Raw genomic sequence first — 23,803 nt, forward strand, 5'->3', positions numbered from 1 at the left:
AGTCAATGGAGAAGGTAGGATTTGGACCCAGGTCTGACTGATTCCAGAGCCTGTGATAGAAACTGCTCATCTCAACGGCCCTCCGTGCTGGAATTGGGAGCATTAGGAGCTGCCAATCACTAGAAATTGTTACAGGAACGCCTAGCTAGAATAGTTCTTCAGACCCCAGGCTGCCCGGGTGCCCCTGAGGTTCCAGGTCTTTCGACCTAAGGGTTAATGTGAGTTCTCTGTGAACTGTGCCCAGACGGACTATCATCAATCCGTTTTCAGACGACTGCTCTCGGGCCCTGCCCCTGGGCAGCACCTCTCATTTCTAGAAAAGCAAGAGCGCAGCCGTCCTTCCCATTCCAGGACTGGCTTGGTCTCCTGGCAGCAATTTTGCTAACAAACGTTTTCAGAAATCAAAACCAGATATGTTTCCTATTAAATCAGAGAACTGCTTTCAACGTAAACAGTACTCGGGGCGTGATCCAAACATCCGCAGCCCATTTTGAGAAGTGCAGAGCCCTTTAATACTCGAAAAGAAGTGCTTTTGTCGCTGTCTTTCCAGACTTCGGCTTTGCCACAACGTCCCTGGAGCACACCTGTCCTGCTCTCCATCCCTCCTCCACTCTCTCCTCTTCCCTACTGTTCCCCCCTGAGGGGGGAGACAGAGCCACTACAATCATCTGGGTATTCAGACCCATGGGGACAAAAAGGATAGGGTTTGGCACAATTATTTCGTCCGCTAATCCAAGAGTAATCAGAGAACTGCAAAGAAATTCCACCACTCACATCTGCTGAGGCTAATAAGCATTTAACATTAAGTTCGGCTTCCCTGGCCCTCTCTACTAGCAAGGACAGAGCTGTGCTGAGACGCAGCCTTGACACCAAAGAGTAAGATGGAGGGCAAATGTGTTCGACGTAGGCTCATTGGGCAGGGGCTGGAAAGGGGTGCCTCTGTACCCCAGAGCCAACACTCCCCATCCATGTTCAAATGCCTTGACCTTGTTCATGGAGAAGCAGACAAGTCCACGGTGTCATGGAAACCACCAGACTTATCTCATCCACCATTTCTGTTTCTAACTAGCTGTGACCTCAGGCAAGCGTCCTAAAACCACTCGGGGTCCAAGTTTCTTTCTGAAAGGAGAAAATATTTGAACGGAGGCTTCTCTTCAATTTCATACTCTGGGCAAAGAATTTCTTAATCTTCTCAGCTTCACCGTTAAAATCAAGCTCCTCTAATTTGTAAGTGAGGCCCCTTCAGTGTAACTTGATTCTTAACAAACACCAGCACTCCCTTAACTGCACATTTGTGGTCAGGAACGGGGTAACAGACCAGCTCAGGCCCACGGTAGAGGGTTTTGGCAAAGAAACAGAGTTCAGCCTCTGGCAGAAGGAGATGTGGAAGAAGAGGGAGGAAAAAGTCCTTAGCTTTCAGGTAAAGGTGAGGGCTGGCAGGCTTTGAAGCCCGAAGCCCGCACATGCTTCCTACTCCTGTCTCCGGTAAAGGGCCAGGTTTCCTGATGCTCGCTAAGCACCCTGTCTCATATTTGTATGTGAGTATTCAGGGCCTAACGTGCATCTCAACGAAATCTAGACGCTGCCATGGCCATAATCTATTTAATGACAGTAATAATGTTTGCACTTGTTCTCAGCCCTTAATCTAAGGAAACCAAGATCCAACCCCACCTTTTCCTGTATGGAGATGGCCAGATAGTTCCCTTTAGGAAAACAAACTCTCCGTTTAACATTTTCCAGGGCCAGAGGCAAACAGATCTTGCCCTTTGGCCATGCCTGGCTTCTTCCCTCTCCAAGCCACAGTTCTGACACGGAGAGAAGATTCCTGCCACCCCAGAGGGAGTGAAAGTCAGCTGAGTCTCCCGTCACCGTTCCTGCTGACAAGCTTGCATTCCAAGGTACTAGATTCTCCCTTACTCCTGCAGCATCTAGAGACACACTCCGTAAGGGGACATCCTAATGACGTAGCTTAGAGCATGCACAGGTGTACTCAAATTCAAGTTTCATTTTTAAGAAGCCAGTAGCTTGTCCTGCTGGGCTGCACGGTATGTACTTCCAACCCCTCACCGTCCTAAGCCTCTGTGGCTGGACACCATAGTGCGGGTCTGATCTCTTAACAGAGCATCGTGTCAAGGAACCAGCCAGGCACGGCAGCCTTGATGAGAAGAAATGTACACAGTAGTAGACGGAAGGTGGGCGAGTGTCCGTCTGTTCAAGTGCAAAAGGGGGACGGTGATGCTTGCAGGGACCAGAAAGGACTAGCAAAGGGAGAGGGAGTTTGGACCTTCCACCTTGCCCTCGTTGCTAACAAAAAGAGCACCACCATCCTAACGAGGCTAGAAACTAAAGGTTAACAAAGTCGCAGCTCCGGGGACTGTAACAGAAGAGCGGACAGGCTTTGAAACAGTCACACCATTAAATGCAATTTATTTGAAATCGCCTTGAAACTCCCCAGCACGAGGCTATTCACCTGTGACTTCCAAAATCCAATCCTAAGAACCAGCGCTCCTGGGCTGACCCCAGAGAATGGCGCCAAAGCATCAAAATAGAGACCCGTATTTGTTAGAACCACAGGGGGCCAAGAGCAAGGTGATTAGTTTGACCACAGGAGGGCCCTGACCTCTCAGCTGGAGGTTCCAGCCGAAGGGAGGTCCGTCCTTCCGGAAAGGCCACTCAGCCAGGGAAGAGCTTGCATGTGCAGCCCCAGGAGGGGAAGGCTGAGCCCAGAGAGGTTGGGGGCCTGCCAGGTCCCAACAGGCCTGCTGCAGCCACCTGCTAATCCCAGAGTGACATTCTCAAGCAGTGTCAGCAGACACGTCCCCGAGATGGGCGGTGAATCACACGTATGGGCCGCATCTCCTCTTCCAAACACACATAGGCAGATGGCAGCCAGTTACGGCGTGGGGGCGGGGGCTGCAAGGAGAAAGGCATCCTAAGAAAGGAGGTCACCACGGTCCCACAAGTCCATCCTACTGACAGTGAAGACAGCTTTTATGAAGCTGGAAGCATGCCTGTGGGTCCCCCCCCTCTCTTTCCACCAGCCCGCAGCCACGTGTCCCTTGGCCTCACCAGACCCTTCTCGGCCCACCTGGACCTACAGCTGAAGTGACTTCCTGAATTCTAGACCCATCCGTTACAGGTGTCAAAGTTTATTGGCAAAAATTTCCTAATCTGAAGGGGAATGTTTAAGAGATGTTCGGGGGGAGCCTAGGTGCCCTCCTAGATGTTAAACAGATCACTATTTGACCATCATCACAAAAGAGCAAAGATTTAAGCTGGAAGGTGGACCCCAGACTCGGGAACTCAAACAGCGGAGAGGGAGGGGTGGGTCACAGCCCTGGGAGCTGGAAGCTCCACGCACGTCACCGGCAGCAGCTCGATGCCTTGTCTCCACGCGCCCAAGGATACAGAAAACCGTGCTTCAGCCATGTTCAACTAGAGTCCGTGTCTCAGGCCACGAAATCGCCATGAAATGTGCAGATGCTCAGAAGGGCCTCCAAGGGTCACCACGCCCTTCCTAAGACGCTCTCTTCTTAATGTTCTCGCTCCAGAGACAGCCCAAGCCTCTCTAAAGCAGGGGCTAATTTTCAACGCTGGAGCAGGAAGAGAGTGATCTTCTGCTCTTGGAGAGCAGGCACTCAAGTGACGCAGGCTGGTTGCAAGCAGAAAAGACAGCTGCACATAGCTTCAAATCCTAGGATTTGGGTTCTTGTGATCCATCAAAGATCTGACAGCCAAACGCAAGAGCTCAAACTCTTCACTACTTAGAGACGCACCGTTCTTGCTACTAAGGGTGCAGGACTCTACCTCCCCAGGACAGAACTTGTTTCCAAACACCAGGACAGAACTGGTTTCCAAACACAAGGCTTTCCTAAAGCATCCAGGAAAACGTACGTGGTTTCTTATGAAAGTTCATGGAAACAGACTAAAAATGTTAAGGTTAGGACCTTCCTTGCATTTCTTCCCAAATGACTTTCTTCCATCAGTCATTTTTCTCCCCCTAACTTGCATAAGACGACCTGGCTTTCCTACTTGATTCTGGGGAATCTATAACCTCCTCTGATGAAGAATCCTGAAGCCTGTCTCCAGACTTGCCCAGACGAGAAGCCACACCGGCCAAACCGTTTCAGAAAATTCCCTCCATTTTCTGAAACATCAGGCTGAGCCCAGAGTTCCTTGCTGATTTTTTACACAAGGGATCTGGTCTCTCTGCAGAGGGTACCACATCTGGATTCTACATGGGGCTGGTGAGAACCTTAGCGCTCGGGACGCCCTCCTCAGTCCACCGAAGCTTCTCTTTGAACAGGCAGCAGAATCCTGAACGTCTCTGCCGTGAATCAGCAGTGGGAGACCGCACAGGGCTCTGGGGTTTATCTTTACTTGCTCTGGGGCACTTCAAAGTCCAGGAGTGCCCAGAGTCCCCAAGCCCACGCCCAGGCATGGGAGGAGGACTCCCAGGACTCGGGGTACAGTCAGCCATACCCACGGCTACAATCGATCATAGCCAAAGAACAGGAAGCCAGACGAGCAAAGGGAAAAGACTCCCAGGGCAAAGTCTAGGGGAACCAGGCACAAGTTGTCAAGACTCCTTTCCCGGTGGAGTCGCACAGGGATATGCTGAATTCCTCCAGCAGCCACCAGTGACCGCAGGTGTGAAATGCCGTTCCCCAGGGAAGCCCAGGAGAGACTTTATGCTTAGGGTCCATACCGGAGGGCTGGTCAGCCACCTTTTGCCCGGAATTTCTACCCAAATTCCAGGCTTCCAGAAGGAAAGCAAGTGTTTGCTATCAACCATACTGTTTGGACTAACAGTTCGGGCACAGGGAACCATGCTTATCACTTAGGGAAAGTTTTATATCAGTGTAGGGAACTATTTACAGTCAAGCTCCCAGACGTCAGCCAAGGGTCAACCTCGTGAGCCAGTCTTTCTCAGGCTAACAGTCTTGGGTCTGCGCAACAAGTAAACCAAGACTCGGGCCAAGGTATGTGAATCCCAGACCGTAGCTGCCTTGCCTGGGATGCTGCTCGGTAAGGTGACCTGACACGCCTTGGTCTTAAGAGAGGCTCCCACTTACGGCTGGCTGGTTTGATAGAGAGGCCATCCTTTTCATCAGCTGTGAACGCTCACTCTTTATACACCCTTGACAACTCCTGCTAGAGACCCTAACGGACATCACAGAAATTTCTCAGAACCAAAAGACCCCTGAAAGAACATCTGGTCCATTCCCTCCAGGATACAGAGGAGGAAAGAGACCCAGAGGGAGGTTAAGTGATTTCTCTGGAATAAATCCAGACTTGAAAGCCCCTTTTCTTCTGCCAGATTCTCCTGGTCCCTGACACCAACCTGGCCCTAATCCATGGCCCTCAGCCATGGCCTCCGGACCGGAGAGGAGGGAAGAGACGAGAAACATGGAGTTCTGAGCCTAGGGAGCAGGCTGGCTCTGCAACTGGACCAGGAGGAGGTCAGGGAAGAGTGGCCAGCAGCTCAGTCATGGAGAGGTCATGGAGTATGCAGGGTCAAGTCCAGTGTAACTTTATAAATACTGGGTCACCAGGAAAGCCCTCCAAGTAGCTGTTAAAACAGTACTGGGATTGTGACCCCAGGGGCCCACCAATGTGAAGCCAGGAGCTTGGGGGGCAGGGTCAGCCAAAGGCCAAGCAGCTTGCCACGGCCCCAAGCGAATGGGTTGCACCATCACCCCAGGATAGCAGGAATGCCAGTCTGCAAAGGGAACAAAAGGCAACAGACCCAAGCAGTAAGAACCAAGGTCGAGGTAATGTTCACTCCAAAGAGGTACCAGATACTAGGCTGAGGTCAGCAAGACCAGGGATGCGGATCCAATCCACCACTGGAGAAAGGGCTCCTGCATGCTGTGTTTTCTGGAACCAGACCTCCAGTCCACACCAATTCTTCATTCCCCCAGGCAGAAGGGAGGTAGACACAGCATGTGGATTAAGTTGAAGAGATTCTAGATGAGTCTAGCTACTCTCCTCAATTGAGGAGTTACAGAGCCAGGTTTGGGCAGTTGTGGCTGTTTTCTAACATGGGGACTGGGAGACAAAAGGTCAAGGTCAGTGGTCCAACAAAGAGGCCCAGATTTCCTGCACCCCTGCTCCTAACCCCTCCTGAGGCTGAGCCCCAGCTCTGTCTGCAGCTCTAGGAGATACCTGGACCCAAATCATCCCTCAACCACCCACCCCAGCCCCCTTTCTGTCTATTCCTGGGGCTAGTTTCTAGGACCTCTGAGCAAAATGGACCCAAAACATACCAGTGGGACTGGCTGCCCCAAGCTTGCAGAGTTAGCTGGTCCGCCCTTTAGGACAAAGAAAGCCTGTGGGAATGTTCCCGATTAAAGGACCCTAAAGAGACAAGGGCTGGGGTGCCTGGGTGGCTCAGTGGGTTAAGCCTCTGCCTTCGGCTCAGGTCATGATCTCAGGGTCCTGGGATCAAGCCCCACATCGGGCTCTCTGCTCAGCGGGGAGCCTGCTTCCTCCTCTCTCTGCCTGCCTCTCTGCCTACTTGTGATCTCTTTGTCGAATAAATAAAATCTTAAAAAAAAAAAAAAAAAAAAGAGAGAGACAAGGGCTAAGGATGGTGGGGGCCAAGAGGGAAGAGGCCAGGTAAGAGGTCTACCTGCACTCAGCACTTTTCCCGCGCTGACCCTCCAGCTCAGAATCACACAGTGATTCAGCTGGGGGCCCTGGACCAAGAAAGCTGATTCTGAAAACCAATGCAAATCCCTTCAAAGCTTTTTTTTTTTTTTAATTTATTTATTTGACAGACAGAAATCACAAGTAGGCAGAGAGGCAGGCAGAGAGAGAGGAGGAAGCAGGGTCCCTGCTAAGCAGAGCCCGATGCGGGGTTCGATCCCAGGACCCTGAGATCATGACCTGAGCCGAAGGCAGCGGCTTTAACCCACTGAGCCACCCAGGCGCCCCCGCTTCAAAGCTTTGAAACTGCTCAGCTCCTCTGGACCTCAGTGTTCCTTGTCGGTAAAATATCTAATTGCACAGGCCCACCACCCCTTTTCCAAACTCTCTGGGGCCGGATGCAAATCAGGACTCCCAGGTTTCAGAAAGATAATACAGTGCATTTACTAGATGCTACACATCACCCCCAGCATTTTTCTCTGCTGAGAAATGTGTTGAGCATTCACATGATGTGCGGGAGAAAAACAAACCACAAACTGTCTCCCATCAGCCCAGCTTAGCTTCTGTGATCAAATGAGTTTACACAAGACCCAAGGAAAAAAATTCAATTTTCACACTTGGGTTTGTGTGTTTGGGCTTTTTGGTTTTATTTGTGTTCTGTTTTGCTTTTGGTTTTGGTGCATTCACAATTAAGGCTTACGGATCGTGGTCCTGTGTCTACATTGCCTGATTATTCTGAGGACGACACAGGTTAACCCAGGGGCAGCACTTGGCACAATGCCTGCTACCATTTATGATTACATCGATGTACATCGATGTACGTGTCTCTCACTCGGGCTGCAAGCTCCTTCAAAACCTGCAGATATAATCTTAGTTGTTTTTAAATTCACCTTAGCACCTAGGGAAGTGTCCTGCACACTGAGAGGCTTGAATAAATGTTTGCTAAATGCATACATCTAGTTTCAAAGGTAAATTTTTCTTGCCATTCCAAACTCAAGGGATCCTTGCAGATTCCCTGGAGAGGACAATTACGGGATCATGGGAGGATGCACCCATGTAGAAATCCAGGTGACAACACCCTGATTCCTTTCAGTGCGTCACTGCGAAGGATCCTTAACATAGTATGTCCTCAGATCTTTTTTTTTTTTTAAGATTTTATTTATTTATTTGACAGAGAGAGATCACAAGTAGGCAGAGAGGCAGGCAGAGAGGGAGAGGAGGAAGCAGGCTCCCTGCTGAGTAGAGAGCCTGATGCGGGACTCGATTCCAGAACCCTGGGATCATGACCTGAGCCGAAGCCAGCGGCTTTAACCCGCTGAGCCACCCAGGCGCCCCCCTCAGATCATTTTTTGTTTAAAGATTTTATTTATTTATTTGACAGGCAGAGATCACAAGTAGGCAGACAGGCAGGCAGAGAGAGAGAGGAGAAAGCAGGCTCCCCACCAAGCAGAGAGCCCGATGCGGGATCCCAGGACCCGGAGAACATGACCTGAGCTGAAGGCAGAGGCTTAACCCACTGAGACACCCAGGTGCCCTATTTCCTCAGATCTTAAAACACAAGTCAAATGGTGGAGCAGTGAGCAGCTTCCGTTTACTGAGAGCTACGATATGCCAAGTGTTTAAAGAACTTCATATGCATTAACTCTTTTGATCCCTCCAACATTTTTTTTTTTTAATTTGCCCATTTTACTGATATGGAAACGAGGCTGGTAACTTGCCTAAAAGATACACAGCTAGTAAGCGGCAGCTTCCAACCAGGCCATCAAACCCCACAACCTGTGCTCCCAGGACCCCCCACATAAGGTGAATACAAAAACCCTTTTGCCCAAATCTTCTGGGTTGAATTGCATTTCCCCCTCACCACCAGCCCTCCACAAAAGATGAAGTCCTGGCCCGCAGTCCTGGTGAATGTGACTTTATTTAGCAATGACATTTGCAGAGGATCAAGTTAAAATGGGGGAACTGGTGTCCTTATAAAGGGGGGAGATTGAGACACGGAGGGGACACACACACACATGAGGCGGAGACAGAGAGATGCTTCTACAAGCCAAGGAATGACAAAGCCCCCAGCAGCTCTGGGAGAGGCCTGGAAGGGACTGTCCCAACCCCTGGATTTCAGCCTTCTGGACTCCAGAACTCTAAGGAATTAATTTCTGTTGTTGAAGCCAGGCCACTGGAAATATTTTGTGAGGGCAAGCATCCGGCCAATACAAGAGATCTGCTGGAACCGGCAAAGCCAAGGTGTCCTGGCAGATGGTTTTGCAAAGGAGCAGACAGAGCACAGTAGTAACACACGCTTCCCGGAGCGACAGGCAAGTGACCCAGGGCCCCAAGGAGTGTTCTGTTCACTGGCGCATTGCCAAACCCTGCTTCCTGGCCTTTTGGGGACTACGGCTTTTAAAGCCAATCAAAAAGAAACCAAGAGAAGACACATTTCCATGCCGCCCCCGAGGTCCTTAGAATGAGCAACGCACAAGTCCCTAGAGCACGTGTGCTCTCACACATCACCCAGAAAGCAGAAACCTCCCTCCTCTCCGCGGCCTGCACGCACTGCTGGCATTCTCTACGGACCAGGAGCCGCTCATGACTCAGAAACAAGTGCTGATGGCCGGGGACTGAAGCCAGCTCTTCCTACCCCTTCCGTGGGCTGCATGTGGGAGACAGGAGCAGCCCCACGTGGGATGCCAGAGTAGGAGTCGGGGAGGTACGGGTGCGTGGCAAGGGTTGAGGGGGCGGACTTCAGACCCCAGGACCTTGGCTTCACCCTTTGGCTGTCACTCACAGAGAACCTCTGGCCGCCCCAACATGAAAAACCTCAAAGAGATTATAAATGCCTCAAGAGGAGATTTTATACCATCTGATGATGTGGCTCCCGCTGGAGTTTAGGGTTTAGTCATCTGAAGCCGTCTGATCTAAATCTCTCTGCTCGTGTGCCTGTCACATGGAGGCTCTGTGCACACACCCCGCCACCCCCAGGCTCCTGTACCCATGGGCGCCTAAGCAGAAAGCACGCGCTGGGCAGCCAGCAGGTACACCCCGAGAGGTGCACGCTGGGTCAGGTTTCTGACCCTATCTGGACTGAGTTTTACACTCAGGGTTACTGCTTTCAGAAGTCCCTATCACGCAATCACCTTGGTAATTCCAGACACCCAGCAGGGGTTTTGTTTCCCGAGAAGGAAGCCAAGCCCTGGCTCAATGCACAGAATGGTTTCAGACAGGGAGGGAACGGCCCTCTTGTCTCTGGGTCTGAATTTGGTGGTAGAAATACCGGAGAGGTGGACAGGTGTCACCTTAAAGAGTAAATCCTCCTTTTCTCTCCCCAGAGGATGGCAGCCTGACCAGGAGAGGTCTGGAACTGCAGGCAAAGGGAGTCACTAAGCAAGCTCCAGAGGGTCGAGAGGAACGAAGGCTTCTTACAGATTGGTTTAGCTTTTTAAAAGAAAAAAAAAATTGGGGCACCTGGGTGGCTCCGTGGGTTAAAACCTCTGCCTTCAGCTCAGGTCATGATCCTGGGGTCCTGGGATCGAGCCCCACATTAGGCTGTCTGCTCAGGAGGGAGCCTGCTTCCCCCTCTCTCTGCCTGCCTCTCTGCCTACTTGTGATCTCTCGCTCTCTCTGTCTCTGTCAAATAAATAAATAAATAAATCTTAAAAAAAAAAAAACAAGACACAAGGGACCTCAAAGACCCCGCATGGTACCCAGGAGGTGCTGAGCTAGGCCCCTCCCCCACTCTGGGGAACCTGGGCAGGGGAGCCTTCCCACGCCTCGCTGCTCCCATGACTCACAGGTGACTTGGTGGCCCACGTGGGAAAATCAAAGACAGGGCTTTCTATCATAAATTCGAGGCAAAGAGGCAGAGACCCAAGTACCCAACATGGAAAGTAGAAAGGACCACATGGGGGGAGCTTCCCCTTCCCAGACACGCTCCCTCCTGCCTCCCAACGCAGACTTGCCAAACGCAAAGGGGCACCTGCCAGGGACTGCAGGGGTGACCTGGACTCGCTGTGATTTTCTAGAGCCTAAAATGGAGGAATGCTCTCTAGAGTTCGACAGCCTGTAGAACCCTGCCCTGCGGACAGCAGGTGCTCAGTGTGGGGCATGACGACACCTAAGTCGGCCTCCAGCTGAGAGCCCGACGAGAAATGTATTTCTTAGCCGTCCCCAACTCGGAGTCTTCAGAAACTCTCTGAAGGACCGGTACAGAGAACAAATCCTACACCTGGGGAATGATAGGGCTGGGGCTGGATGACCACGTACTTGAAGCTTCTATGCCAGGTTCTTGATTATTAACTATTGGTGGGGAGCCCACCAAGCGTCAGCCACCATCTGTGCCACATTCCTGCATCCGGAGGTGAGTCAGAGTCCGCAAGACGCCCGTCACAGAGTTTGAAGCTGGACTCTAACTTACGTTCCTTGGAAGGAGCTGCCAGCCTCCTCTTGCAAGAAAAATGAATGTGGAGCGTTCACTGGCTCTGTTCTCCGTGCTCTTAAATCATTCACTTGGGCTGTTTCGACGACAGCCCTTGGTTGAAACCAGAAAGTGTTTTCCACCCAGGCAACGGCAGAGGCTCCAGATCCAATTCCCGGGGCTCAGACGGGGGTCAGTGGTTCAAAGGGATTTTCCCTCTTTCCCCCAGCCTACCCCATCCCACAAGCCTATCTTGGCTCACCCCCAAAGAAATTAAGAATCATTAAGATACAAGTCTAATTGATTGTTTCCTAGTGTCTTGGCCCTGTTCTCCCCAACCAGACTTTTTAAACCACTTTTGTGGGACACCTGGGTGGCTCAGTCAGTTAGGTGTCTGCTGTCTGCCCGGATCATGATCCCGGGGTTTCGGGATCGAGTCTAACATCAGGCTCCCTGCTCGGTGGGAAGCCTGCTTCTCCCTCTCTTTCTGTCTGCTGTTCCCCCTACTTTCTAGGACAGTCACTCTAGGAGCTTCCAGCCACTCTGGAAAAAGTCCAGCTACCCCTCAAATCTCATGGGGAGAGATGAGAGAAGGTGGTGGGAGCCGAGGAGCCAACCTGTTCCAGCCCCCGCTGGAGGACCTTGTCTTCTCTGCTCAGGTACCTGACTGCTGTGGGAGGGACCTTCGAGGAGACCCAGGCCCATCCACCACCAGACTGCATCCGCCTGAAGGACCCTGAGTGAGAACCATCTATGCGAGCCCCACTGCCCTCTAAGTTGATGAGCAAAGAAATGATTATTACCCCTGCTTCAGCCTCACCCCTCCCCCTCCCTCCACCTCCCATTCCCGCCATCTGTGGTATCCACGGTCCCACTGCCTGTGCTTTTTCCAGTGCCATCCTGCTCAGGACCACGGCGAGTCCCTCCTACTCAGCTGGCCTCCCTGCCTCCGGTGCCCACCACCCCCCAGGCTCTCCTGCCCTGTCATGGATGGGTCTTCCAAACGCAGGGCTCACGGGGTCCCTCCCCGCCGCCTGGGAGGCCCTCTGCTCCGCGGGTCAGCGCTGTTCTGTGTCCCAGCTTCGTCGCCGACCGTCGCTCCGCACGCCAGCCTAACTCAGGTTCCCCCAGGTCCCCTTCCCTGGACACACCATGACCGTCAGCTCATGCTGCCCCCTCCCCCGCACTAAGGCTTTGCTCCAATGTCAGGGCTTCCATAAGGGTCCCCTCCGGGCCCCGACACCCTGGCCCCTCCCCTCCCAGGCAAGTCCAGCTTCTCACTCAGTACCACAGCCTGTCCCCAAGGGACTGGGGTCTCACTGAGGACAGGACCCCCACTAGCTCTCCTTCTAACAGACTCCATAGCCAAGGCCAACTTTGGGAATCCCAGTGACCCTGGCACCCGAAGGAGAGTTTTCCCAGGAGAGAGGAAGCGATCACCCCTCAGGCCAGCACCAGAAACTGCCTTAGGTTTCATTCTCCGCCTTCCGAGGGGATGGGCCCCAAGGATGCCCATATCTGTGGGTGACAAGGTCGTCAGTGGCAATGAGTCGCATGTACCCCGGGACACTGCATATCATTTTGAGTCGTCAGGCTTGAAGTTGAGAGGCAGCCTGTAGTAGTGCGAGAGGCCACACGGCAGGTTCAAATTCTGACTCTGACCATTTTTGTTTGGTTCTGGGTTTGGGGTGGGTTTTTTTTTTTTTTTTTTTTAAGTCCTCTCTATACCCAGTGTGGGCCTTGAACTCACAACCCTGATATCAAGAGTCACACGCTTCACCAACTGAGCCAGCCAAGTGCCCCAATTTTGTTCTGTTTTTGCAGAACATCTCCTTTTGATTTCCCAACAACATTCTCCTTTTGATTTACTCAGCAAGGTAGGCAAGTTACGTCAGATTCCGCCCCCACACAGGCAACCTCTTTTGTTAAAAGTACAAATTCCTGCTGTATGTCAGACATCTCACATAATTCTTACCACCACACTCGGAGGAACTGAATTATCTTCACTTACAGATAGAAAAACAGAGAGGTTGAGTAACTTGCCCTGTGGTACACAGCGAGGAACGGCAGAGTCAGACCCCAAGCCAACCGTTAAGGCTATTAAATGGCTGTGCTGCCTCTCAGCTGACACACTGAGGGTGGCCTGCTGTGTCCCCAGGGGTGTGTTGGTGACTCGTCATGCCATCATCCCTGGCACGCGCAGATGGTGTAAGGGGCACACGGTGGCATCGCTCTACGGGGTGGGAAGGCTAATCCTCTGCCCTCTGGTTTTCTTGGTGGAGGCTGAGCCTGGCTTCTGTGTTGTGGGGGCAGAGGAAACGCAGCTGAAGGAGAAATGGGCGATGTGGAGGCAGAGGGCGGCAGGTCTGAGCTGACAGGAGTGGAAAGACAACGGGGGCGGGGGGAGGGGGGAGCTGCTCTGGCTCATTAGCCAACCCGTCTACACAGCAGTGGGAGCTGACTCAGGAGACCCAGGGCAGTTCAGAGGGCACAGTGGCGAGGGTCTGCGCAGGGCTGGACCTGGCAGGGGGGGCGGGGGCAGATGTCTCCCATCTCCTCTGAACCGGGGCATCCTTCTCCTTCCCCTGTGGCTCTCAACCACACACACACAAAACAAGAAAGAAACAAGACACAAAACAAACTGAGGGGGGCCGGGGGAAGGGGGTAGGGAGAGGGGGGTGGGGCTATGGACATTGGGCAGGGTATGTGCTACGGTGAGTGCTGTGAAGTGTGTAAACTTGGCGATTCACAAACCTGCACCCCTGGGGCTAATAATACATTATATGTTTATTAAAAATTTTAAAAAATTTTTAAAAAGAAAGAAAGAAACAAGATAAATGCTCCCAGCAGCCTGGGGCCCCCTAATTCCAATGGGGCTTGATAATTTGTTCCCGGCTTCTAAATATCCTAAAATTAGGGCCCTTCCTAGAATTTTCTATCCCTCTTTTAACCCCTCCCATCAGATTCAAAATGAATTGGAAGAACATCCCAGTCACTTCTGCCCTCCTCACAAACCCATGGGCTGCGAGCTTCTCACCCAGCTCAGCCCCAGTCCTGTCGGGACCAAGGCCCTGGGAGAAAAGTAAAATGGGCTGTGGCAGGCCCTGCCAAACCCCCCAGTCAAGGTTGACGCTTATTACTGGAGTTATTGGAGAGTCAGAGAGAGAGAGAGAGAGAGAGAAAGGGAGGAAGAAATCACCTCTTCTCCCAACCTTTGCCGGGTCCCATGATTTTCCCAGCTGGGACGTGAGGTCCGCGAAATTATGGATCTTTGAAAATTCCAACTCCTAGAATTTAAACAAACTGTCCTCCTCGAGCATAATCACTAGCTCTGTGATCCACATACAACAAAAATAACCCACAAGCCCACCCCTGATGGTGAACCCTCTGCACCCCAATTCCCACCCCAAGTCCTCCGGGCCGGTACGGCTGTCTGGACAGAGGCGGGGGCAAAGCAAAGCGCCTCGTGTTCGGGTCACAGAGACCATCCGAGGAGCTCAGCACATCTGTGAAGATGGGCCGACAAGATTTCATTAAGCAGAAAGCATCTCCCTTTTCAAACCGTCAAGTCACACGAGTGAGCAGTTAAGCAACTGTAAGGCAAGAAGGGAAGGGTTTCTTAAGGGGCATTTAAAAATGCAGAGCACCATTATCTCTCACACAGCCCAGGGGACTCAATTAACTGCAGGCCCCAGGTCAGCCGTCAGCCTGGCTTTGCAGAAAGGTGGAGCGGTGGTGGTAATCCCAGAGTCCAGCCTCCTCCTTGGGAAGAGATGTGGCATCAGAGGCCTGGGGGTGTGGGGCAGGGGCTCACTGCCATCTAGTTAGAAGTGGAGGCACGGCGGTACCCCAGGTCTGTCCTGCCTACCAAGGGAGCCACTAGCCAGACGCAGCTGCTTTACATTTCATTTCATTAAAACGGAATAAAATATAAAATCCACTTCCTCATTTGCCTAGCCACGTTTCACGTGCTCAAGAGACACACAGGGCCAGTGCTGGACGGTGCAGTACGGCACATTCCCATCCCCTCAGGAAGTTCTACGGGACAGTGAGGTTCCAGGTCCCGAGGCTCTCCGAGCCCTTTCCACCCCACCGGGGCCTGGCTCTCACCTTCCCTGCAGGTATCCACCCACCGAGCATCGTGAAATCGGTTCCGTGGGACAGAGCCAGCTTTCCTTCTTTGCGATAAAATAGAAGACAGTTGAAAAATCTCATAGTGAAATTGGCAAATTTCATTTGCCAATGAAATACAGGCTATGCCACGTCAGAAAACCTTTTTGGTTTTATGCAATTTCGTTGGTACACGTGCACGCATTATCTACATCTATGCATTTAGTTATATATCCGCTGGACCATAATGTAAAATGCATTCCCTCCTGCGGGTCCAAGTCAGAGAAAGTCAGACCCTCTCACTATAGTGTGATCCTGGTTTACAGATATTTGAATGCTTTTGCTCCCATGCATCTTCCCCTTTCCCAGATGACTCAAATCACAAGGCAGTGAGGCAGGGTGTCTGTTCCATAGCATCACACACGGGTTTTCCTCCAGACCCAATTTTTCCTGTTAATTTTATGTGTCAATTTGGCTAGGCCATGCTACCCAGCTACTTGGTCAAACATTATTCTGGATATTTCTGTGAAAGTATTTTTTTTTTTTTTTTAGGTGAGATTAACACTTAAATCAGCAGATGCTGACTAAAGCAGATTATGCTCCAGGATTTGGGTGAGCCTTGTCTAATCAGTTGAAGGTCTCAATAGAAAAAGACTAATATTCTCCCTTAAAGAGGGAATTCAGCCAGCAGACTGGCCTTTGAACTTGAACTCAGCGTCAACTCTTCCCTGAATCTCCAGCCTGCTGTGCTGCCCTGAAGACTTCAGACTTGTCAGCAACCACCATTGCATAAAACAATTTCTTAAAATAAATGTCTCTCTTTATACATACACACCCCTCCCTGGTTCTGTTTCTCTAAGAAACAGAAATTTCTCTGACTAACACACACTCCTATTCCATCCAGAGAAAGCCTGGTCGTTGTTCAAGGCTCTCTCAAATACTGCCTCCTCTGTGTAACACCCCTGATTTCCTGTTAGAGTAATTGTTGCTTCTGCTATGCTCATCTCAGGAGTATGCTCGTGCTACATTTTTGCAGATTATTGTACCGTGGACTGTGGTTGATGTTTAGATTCCAAACCTTGTTATGCAAAGCTTGGTCCATGAAAGGTGGCATCTGCATCGCCCAGAAACCTGTTAGAAATGCAGAATCTCAGATCCCCACCCCACCCCACCAATTCAGAATCTACATTTGAACAAGGTGCTTGGGTGAGTCCTATCACGTCACAAAGTTTGAGAAGCATTGTTTTAAGCAAAGCTCCTTAACTGCGAGGAGCATTAAAGGTTACCATCCACAGGGGCACCTGGGTGGCTCAGTGGGTTAAGCCGCTGCCTTCAGCTCAGGTCATGATCCCAGGGTCCTGGGATCGAGCCCCGCATCGGGCTCTCTGCTCAGCAGGGAGCCTGCTTCCTCCCCTCTCTCTGCCTGCCTCTCTGCCTGCTTGTGATCTCTCTCTGTCAAATAAATAAATAAAATCTTTAAAAAAAAAAAAAAAAGTTACCATCCATAGAGACTCATGGAGTTGGTCTGGGGTACAGCCCCGGGCAGCATCAGGATGTTAAAACCTTCCCAGCGGTAGGGGTTTCTGATGGGCAGCCAAGCTGGAGAACCACCCTAAACGCACCCCTCATTGTGTAAGAGGAAGTGAGACAACAAAGCCAGGAGTCTGGGTCAGGCCACACAGTGAGTTAGTATCAGGAACAGGACCCCACCAGGGTTTCCCATGTCCCTGAAAATGTTAACGAAAGAGAAGAAAGATCCATGTACCCTGTGGGCAAATTTAAAATGAAACCTGGATCATCCAACAGCCAGCTGACGAAGGACACAGTCATTACACCAAGCGTCTCCTTTGGAAAGAAGAACTGAAGGGATTCTCTATGAATTCAAAGAACCCCTCAGCTTAGGTTAGCTCTCCGAAACTCTTCCCATTTATGACTGTCAAAAATGAAGCCAAGGGTAAAATTAGTGCTGGGAAACAGGAGCCACCCGCACTCCCCGGTCTAGGGTGACCCAAAAATGTCCACGCCGACACACATCCTACCTCCACTGGCTCCTCCGTGTCGCGCCGGTCCCTGATCTCTGCTTACGTAACCCTTTTGACAGGTACAAGACGATGCTATTACCGAGCCTTCTTAGCTTTGTTGCCATATGGCGTGGATTCCCTAATCTGAGTTAGGAAATAAACACGCATTTCCCTGCAAGGCTCCCCCTGCGTATCTTTATGCTGACCTGGTCCTCTCAGTCCTCTGAGGCTTTCTCATCAGTGACAACAGGGTCGCCCACGTTCAGTCCCATCACATGCTCTCTGGGTAACGACCCACAGAGGGGCCCGACTTGGGGGGGTCCTGGCGTGGACACCAGCTACTCAAGTGTGACAAGGTGGCATTCTCTACTGTCAGCCACCCCCCCCGTCCCCCTTTGGCCTCCTGTAAACTGTCCCCAGGACAATTTCTGGCGTGGAGTTGGCAGAAATAAATATCCCTTTGACAGGAATGTCCCTACAGCTGCTGACAATGCAGTAGTTCTTTTTGGGCAAAACTGTATCTTTCCTTAGCGTGATGGAGCACAATCTGCTTAATGAGGCACCAGAGAGAAAGCTAACCCCCAACGCACACTGTGCGATAAATTTGTGCCCAGAAATTATACTGAACCCCACAGAACTACCAGCTTGGCAGCTGGTAGCCGCTACACATACAGATGTGTTCTCAGCAGTGACATTAGTAGGAGACACACACACACACACACACACACACACGCAGCTGGCAAGCAGCCTTCCCCTTAAACCATACCAGTCAACGCCACTTGGCCCCCAAAATGCATCTCTTCCCTTACAGATAAAGGGAAAGCTGCTTCCTGGTACAAAGGAAAGCTATGTTTGTGTAATAGATTAAAAAAGTGGGGGGGGGGGGCACCTGGGTGGCTCAGCGGGTTAAGCCTCTGCCTTCGGTTCAGGTCATGGTCTCGGGGTCCTGGGGTTGAGCCCTGCATCCGGCTCTCTGCTTAGTGGGGAGCCTGCTTCCTCCTCTCTCTCTGCCTGCCTCTCTGCCTACTTGTGATCTCTGTCTGTCAAATAAATAAATAAAATCTTTTAAAAAAATAAAAAATAAAAAATGGTCGGGGCGCCTGGGTGGCTCAGTTGGTTGAGCCACTGCCTTCGGCTGGAGTCATGATCCCAGGTTCCTGGGATCCAGCCCGGCGTCGGGCTCCCTGCTCAGTGGAGAGCCAGCCTCTCTCTCTCCCTCTGCCTGCCTCTCTGCCTACTTGCCTTTTCTATCTCTGTGTTAAATAAAATAAAAACATTTAAATTTAAAAAAAAAAAGTCAAGCTAATCAACAATCTGGCAGCAATAGTAATAAAACAAATGCTTAAAAATATTTAAGCAAACCAAATAATTTGGGCCCACGAGTGCCAAGCTTCTACAGTGAGTTCCCGGAGCAGCCAGACAAGCTGGGAACCAGCAGGGACTCTTCTAAACCGAGCATAGCGCCTACATTTTACAATTAAGAAGACAAAAGTCTCAGGGTGCCTGGGTGGCTCAGTAGGTTAAAGCCTCTGCATTCGGCTTGGGTCATGATCCCAGGGTCCTGGGATCGAGCCCCGCATCGGGCTCTCTGGTCCGTGGAGAGCCTGCTTCCTCCGCTCTCTCTGCCTGCCTCTCTGCCTACTTGTGATCTCTGTCAAATAAGTAAATAAAAAAATCTTTAAAAAAAAAAAAAAAAGAAAGAAAACAAAAGTCTAAGAGGTGAGGTCACTCGCCCAAGGTCACACAGCTAATTAGTTATGCTGTGGGGACAAGAACCACCTGTCCAGACTCCCAGGCCAACATTCATTCAGGTACACCCTACCACTGTCCAGAAAGAAGTTCCCGCAGAAGGTGAGGACTGTTCTCAGGCTCAGTGTTAAGGGTTGTGAAACAGCTTCCCAGCACAGCTTTGGCCAAAAAGAAAACTTCCTGCAAAGCAATGGGGGGACGACAAACGCAGCAATGGCATGGCTCCTATGTCCTTTAGGAAGCCTGAAGCTAACACGAGCGTCACCTCCCACCCCGGGGTCAAGTTCAGAAGGCAGAGGGAAAGGATAGGACCGCACCAGCCCTGTTCAGCCGTGTTCGGGTTTCGGCTGTATACGGTCAGAGTACAAATCAATTACCCTATAACCAGGAGGCTATGGCTTCTCCCCAAATTCCTATCCAGTTACTCCCTCTGCAAAACAGCAGAGCTGCTCGACCTTTATGTATCCGCTTCCCTTCCTGGAAGACTGCTTTTCCCCTTTGGCCAAGGCTGCACTAATTTTTCTCTGCCACAAATGTCTACACGTGCCTGGGGACAGCTGTCCCAGATTCATCCAGATCGCAGGATGTAAGAACCGGAGAGTCACCTCAACCAAATGATTTTCCTCCGTGCTATTGTTTCTTTCTTAAAAAAATAAATTAATTTTTTTCCATTAAGATAAAATTTTTAAAAATAATCCCACAAGCCCATGAGAACCATCATTAGGATTTTGGCTTATTATCTACCAGACTTCAATTTTCTGTGTGTGTGTGTGTGTGTGTGTGTGTGTGTGCGTGCTTTCAACAGGCTACCATCATGATATAGAAATATTTCTGTATCTTTCTTCTTTATCCATATCATAAAAAAATCCCCATAATGCTGTCTTCCCATACGTAATTTCAATGTCTGTTTAGTATTTCATCAGCTGTATTTGCTATACTTCCCTGTCTCCCTGCTGTGGATCTAGGTTTGTTTCCAGTGTTTCAGTAACACAAATAGGGCTTCACTGAACACTACTATGCGTGCAGGTCTCTGCGTAGTTATTACTGGGCGTTATTTCTTTAGGGCAGTTTCCCAGAAGTCAACCTCCCATACTACTCACTGTTGGAGAAACTTGGGCCCCAAATGACTCAATATCTGATAGGCTAAAAGGAACCCTCTCTGGAGACCGAGGTTTGATTAGCCGTGTGAACATCGAGAAGACACTCAATTCCCCTGAGTCGCAGCTTCCCTTGGGCCTCAGGAGCTGGGTCCCCACAAGGCCTGTCGCGGTGCTCTGCCCGCCAGGAGTGTTCCCGGTCTGCTGCTCCACAGAGCCTACCGTGCCCAAATGTCACCAAGCCGGTGTCCCTCCTGCCTCTCTGCTTTTCACTGCAGCTGCTCAGGAAAAGGACTTTGTCAGAGCCCGTCAGAGGACCAGATTTGTTGGGAGTACATGGAGGCTGGGCAGATCAAGTCCAAGGTGTGCAGAACGGGCCGTGGTATTGGCTGTTCCCCCCGCTGTGGTCCCTGGCGCTGCTCTCTGAATCCAGGTCAGCCGTGGAATTACACAGACCTTGCTGCATACTTGGGGGTGGTGACCGGAGGGTACTGTGACAATAATAAACACGTCCAGGCCGGTGCTTGGGGACGTCCCAGAAGCCAGTGTGTGGGGGAGGGAGGCAGCCTGTGTCTCTTACTGGGATTCTCCAGGACCGTAAAGAGGCCACTGTGTCTGTGACCACTGGTCACATCCCTAGTGGACGTCTGCAGGTAAACACCCCGCCCTTGACCCAGAGCAACCGGAACAAATGGAAAAATACAGCAGTCTGGTTTTAATCTTATCCTAGACAACAGTGAGCCATTTATCATTGGCCTCTTTTAAAAATGAGTTATGATCGGTAGAGAAGGGGAGACGGTTCCAGAGTATTTCCTCCGTCTTTCGGCACACAGCTCCTCCTGCTATTGTGCCCTCGGTCTGTGAAATCAGACGGCAACTCCAATGTACTCATGTTGTCCCCCATTTCGTATCTGGTCTGTGACGATCATGCAGCCTTCGTGCGTAAGCACCACACACTTTGTAGCTCGTTGTGCTTGCAAACCTTCACCCAGTTCTGATTCCGCCGCTCAGCCCGGCAGACCTGACGAAGTCAGCGCGTCACAGGAGCGAGGACACCACTGCAAAGACCTACGGTGATTGTACTTACTACCACGAGAGAAAGCCTCTGCCGATTTAAACTAGGACAGGCCAGCGACTGTAAGACATTCGGGGCTGTTAAAGTGTGAGAAAAGGTGCCTTAGAATCAATGATAAGGGCGCCTGCGTGGCTCAGTGGGTTAAGCCACTGCCTTTGGCTCAGGTCATGATCCTGGAGTCCTGGGATCGAGTCCCGCATCAGACTCCCTGCTCTGCAGGGAGTCTGCTTCTCCCGCTGACCTCTCTCTTCTCATTCTCTCTCTCTCCCTCCCTCTCAAATAAATAAATAAAATCTTAAAAAAAAAAAATCAACAATAAGCAGGGGGCACCTGGGTGGCTCCACTGGCTAAGCGTCTGTCCTCGACTCAGCTCCTGGATTGATCCCAGGCTCCTGGGATGGAGCCCCAAGTTGGGCTCCCTACTTAGTGGGGAGTCTGCTTCTCCCTCTCCCCCTCTCCTCCTCATGCAAGCTCTCTTTCTCTCTCTCAAATGAATAAGCAAAAAAATCTTTAAAAAAAGAATCAGTGCTCTGCGGGTTGCTGGGGGGGTGAGCGGGGTAGGAGAGGCTGGCTGGGGGATGGACCCTGGGGAGGGTATGTGCTATGGTGGGTGTAAGACTGACAATTCACAGACCTGTCCCCCTGAAGCAAATAATACATTGTATGTTAACAATTTTTTTTTAAGATTTTATTTATTTACTTGACAGACAGAGATCACAAGTAGGCAGAGAGGCAGAGAGAGAGGAGGAAGCAGGCTCCCTGCTGAGCAGAGAGCCCGATGTGGGGCTCGATCCCAGGACCCTGGGATCATGACCGGAGCCGAAAGCAGAGGCTTTAACCCACTGAGCCACCCAGGCGCCCCTGTATGTTAATAATTTTAAAAAGACCAAAAAAAATCAATGCTATGTGATATTTAACCTCTCTGCAGTTACACCTCTCACTTGTAAGACAAGGTGCTAAATGTCCACCTTGAAGTTTGGCTGTGAGGCGGGAATGAGAAGACACTGTACTGTGCCTAACTCCGGGCCTGGTATGGGGTGAGGGCTTGACACAATGACGGATCCTCTTCCCATTTCAAAAGTGATGGGTACTGGGGCGCCTGGATGGCTCCGTGGGTCAAGCATCTCACTCCTGATCTCAGAGTCATGAGTTCGAACCCCACGCTGGGCTCCATGGGCATGGAGCCCGCTTAAAAAAACAAAAACAAAAACAAAGGTAATAGGTCCCTATCCTGGAATTAAGAGGGGAAAAAAAGTGGTGGGTTAAGTTCCGGATAGACTATAAGCTCTTTCACAGAAGGTACCCTATCTTACACATCCCTGACCTCTTCTCCCCCGCCCCCCCGCCCACCATCCAGAATACCACCCTACACATTGCAGGCACCCAATTAATGGACGCTGACTACAACGGCTGAGCCAGTTTGAAAACCCAAGCCCGAGCAGGGGACTGCTGTCGGAAGACGAAGCGGATGCGACCCCACGGGCTGCCCAGCACCTGGAAGCAACAAGCACACCTGCTAGTGTCCTCGTCCTGAATGGGCTGCAGGGTCCGGAAGGGAGAAAAGCCAGTGTCAGTTGCTCAGGGCGCCTCCCCCCTACCCCGGCCCCCAGGTCAGGGAAGCACAAGCCACCACGTCTCAGTCCCACAGACACAACACCTCGGAGGCAGCCCTGGGCCTCTCAGGGAAAGCCAGGCAGCCTCCGTGCCCTGATGTGAACGGCTGTGCATATTAAGTCAGGCGACGTCCCCAGGGGCTCTACCCCTGTCCCCCAGGACTCTGAGAGCAGCACCGCTTGGAGTAAACAAATGTCCCACGTGGGCGGTGCTGAAAGGAGCAGGCGTTGAGACAAACAGAACCATGTGGCATTATTTTTCTTCCCCCTAAATGTGTGTACCTGCTGCTTTTTCCTCCTCGGGAGGGCCCCAGCTCGGTTGGGAAAGGGGAAGAGACGGAGCAGGGCAAAGAATCTCATTTTCCACCGCCCACTTTTGATTATTCATGTTCATGTGGGGGATGAGACGGGCTGCCGATGACAGACTTCAGGAACAATCCCCTCGAACCCCCACCTCGCCCTTGACCTCAGGCAGGCGCCATTCGGCTGAGGCGCACTGCGTATGCACGAGGCAAACTGGGTATGCACGGGGTGCATTGGGTATGCAAGGGGCCGCACCCTCACCAAGGCACACTCACGCCCCCCACCAGCTCGGATTAGCTGGGAGCGCCGCAGTCCCCCGTCCCAGGGCCCCCAAGCACTGCTCACACAAAGGGGTATTGCTTTCACAAAGTGAATGGGACCTGAAGGGGGAGGGGGACCCCCTCCCCCAAATAACTAGAAAATCAGAATTATTTGTTGAGGCTTCATGGGTTAGGACTCCTTCAACCTTCCCCCACGGATGCAGAGAAGGACAGGAGGCAACCAGGCAGAAACCCCATCTCCCCCAGTATCTTGACAGTAGAAGGGAAAGCAACCTTCCCATGAAGTCGGGCTTCCTCCCCAAAGCCAGCCCTCAGAAAGTCGCTGCAAGAGTGTTCTACGTTCTTGTGGGATTCCAATGCCTGCTGCGAGTCCCTTTTCTCCTGCCCTCCTGTGCTTCTCTCTGCTTGGAGCTCTTCACCGGCCGAAAGGAGGGAAAACCTCCCAAGGTCACTGGGAGGGCTAACGAAGCGTGTGCTGGGAGCCAAAAGCTGCAT

General features: G+C 51.4%; 1 protein-coding gene across 3 annotated transcripts in view; it reads right to left on the bottom strand.

Annotated features, from left to right (window-relative positions):
* The window catches only part of GFOD1 (Gfo/Idh/MocA-like oxidoreductase domain containing 1), a 103,278-nt gene that overhangs the window by 64,988 nt on the left and 14,487 nt on the right, over positions 1–23,803 (bottom strand). The gene's annotated exons all lie outside the window — the stretch shown is intronic.

Source organism: Mustela nivalis (assembly GCF_964662115.1).
Source record: "Mustela nivalis genome assembly, chromosome: 5".
NCBI classification, from domain to species: domain Eukaryota; kingdom Metazoa; phylum Chordata; class Mammalia; order Carnivora; family Mustelidae; genus Mustela; species Mustela nivalis.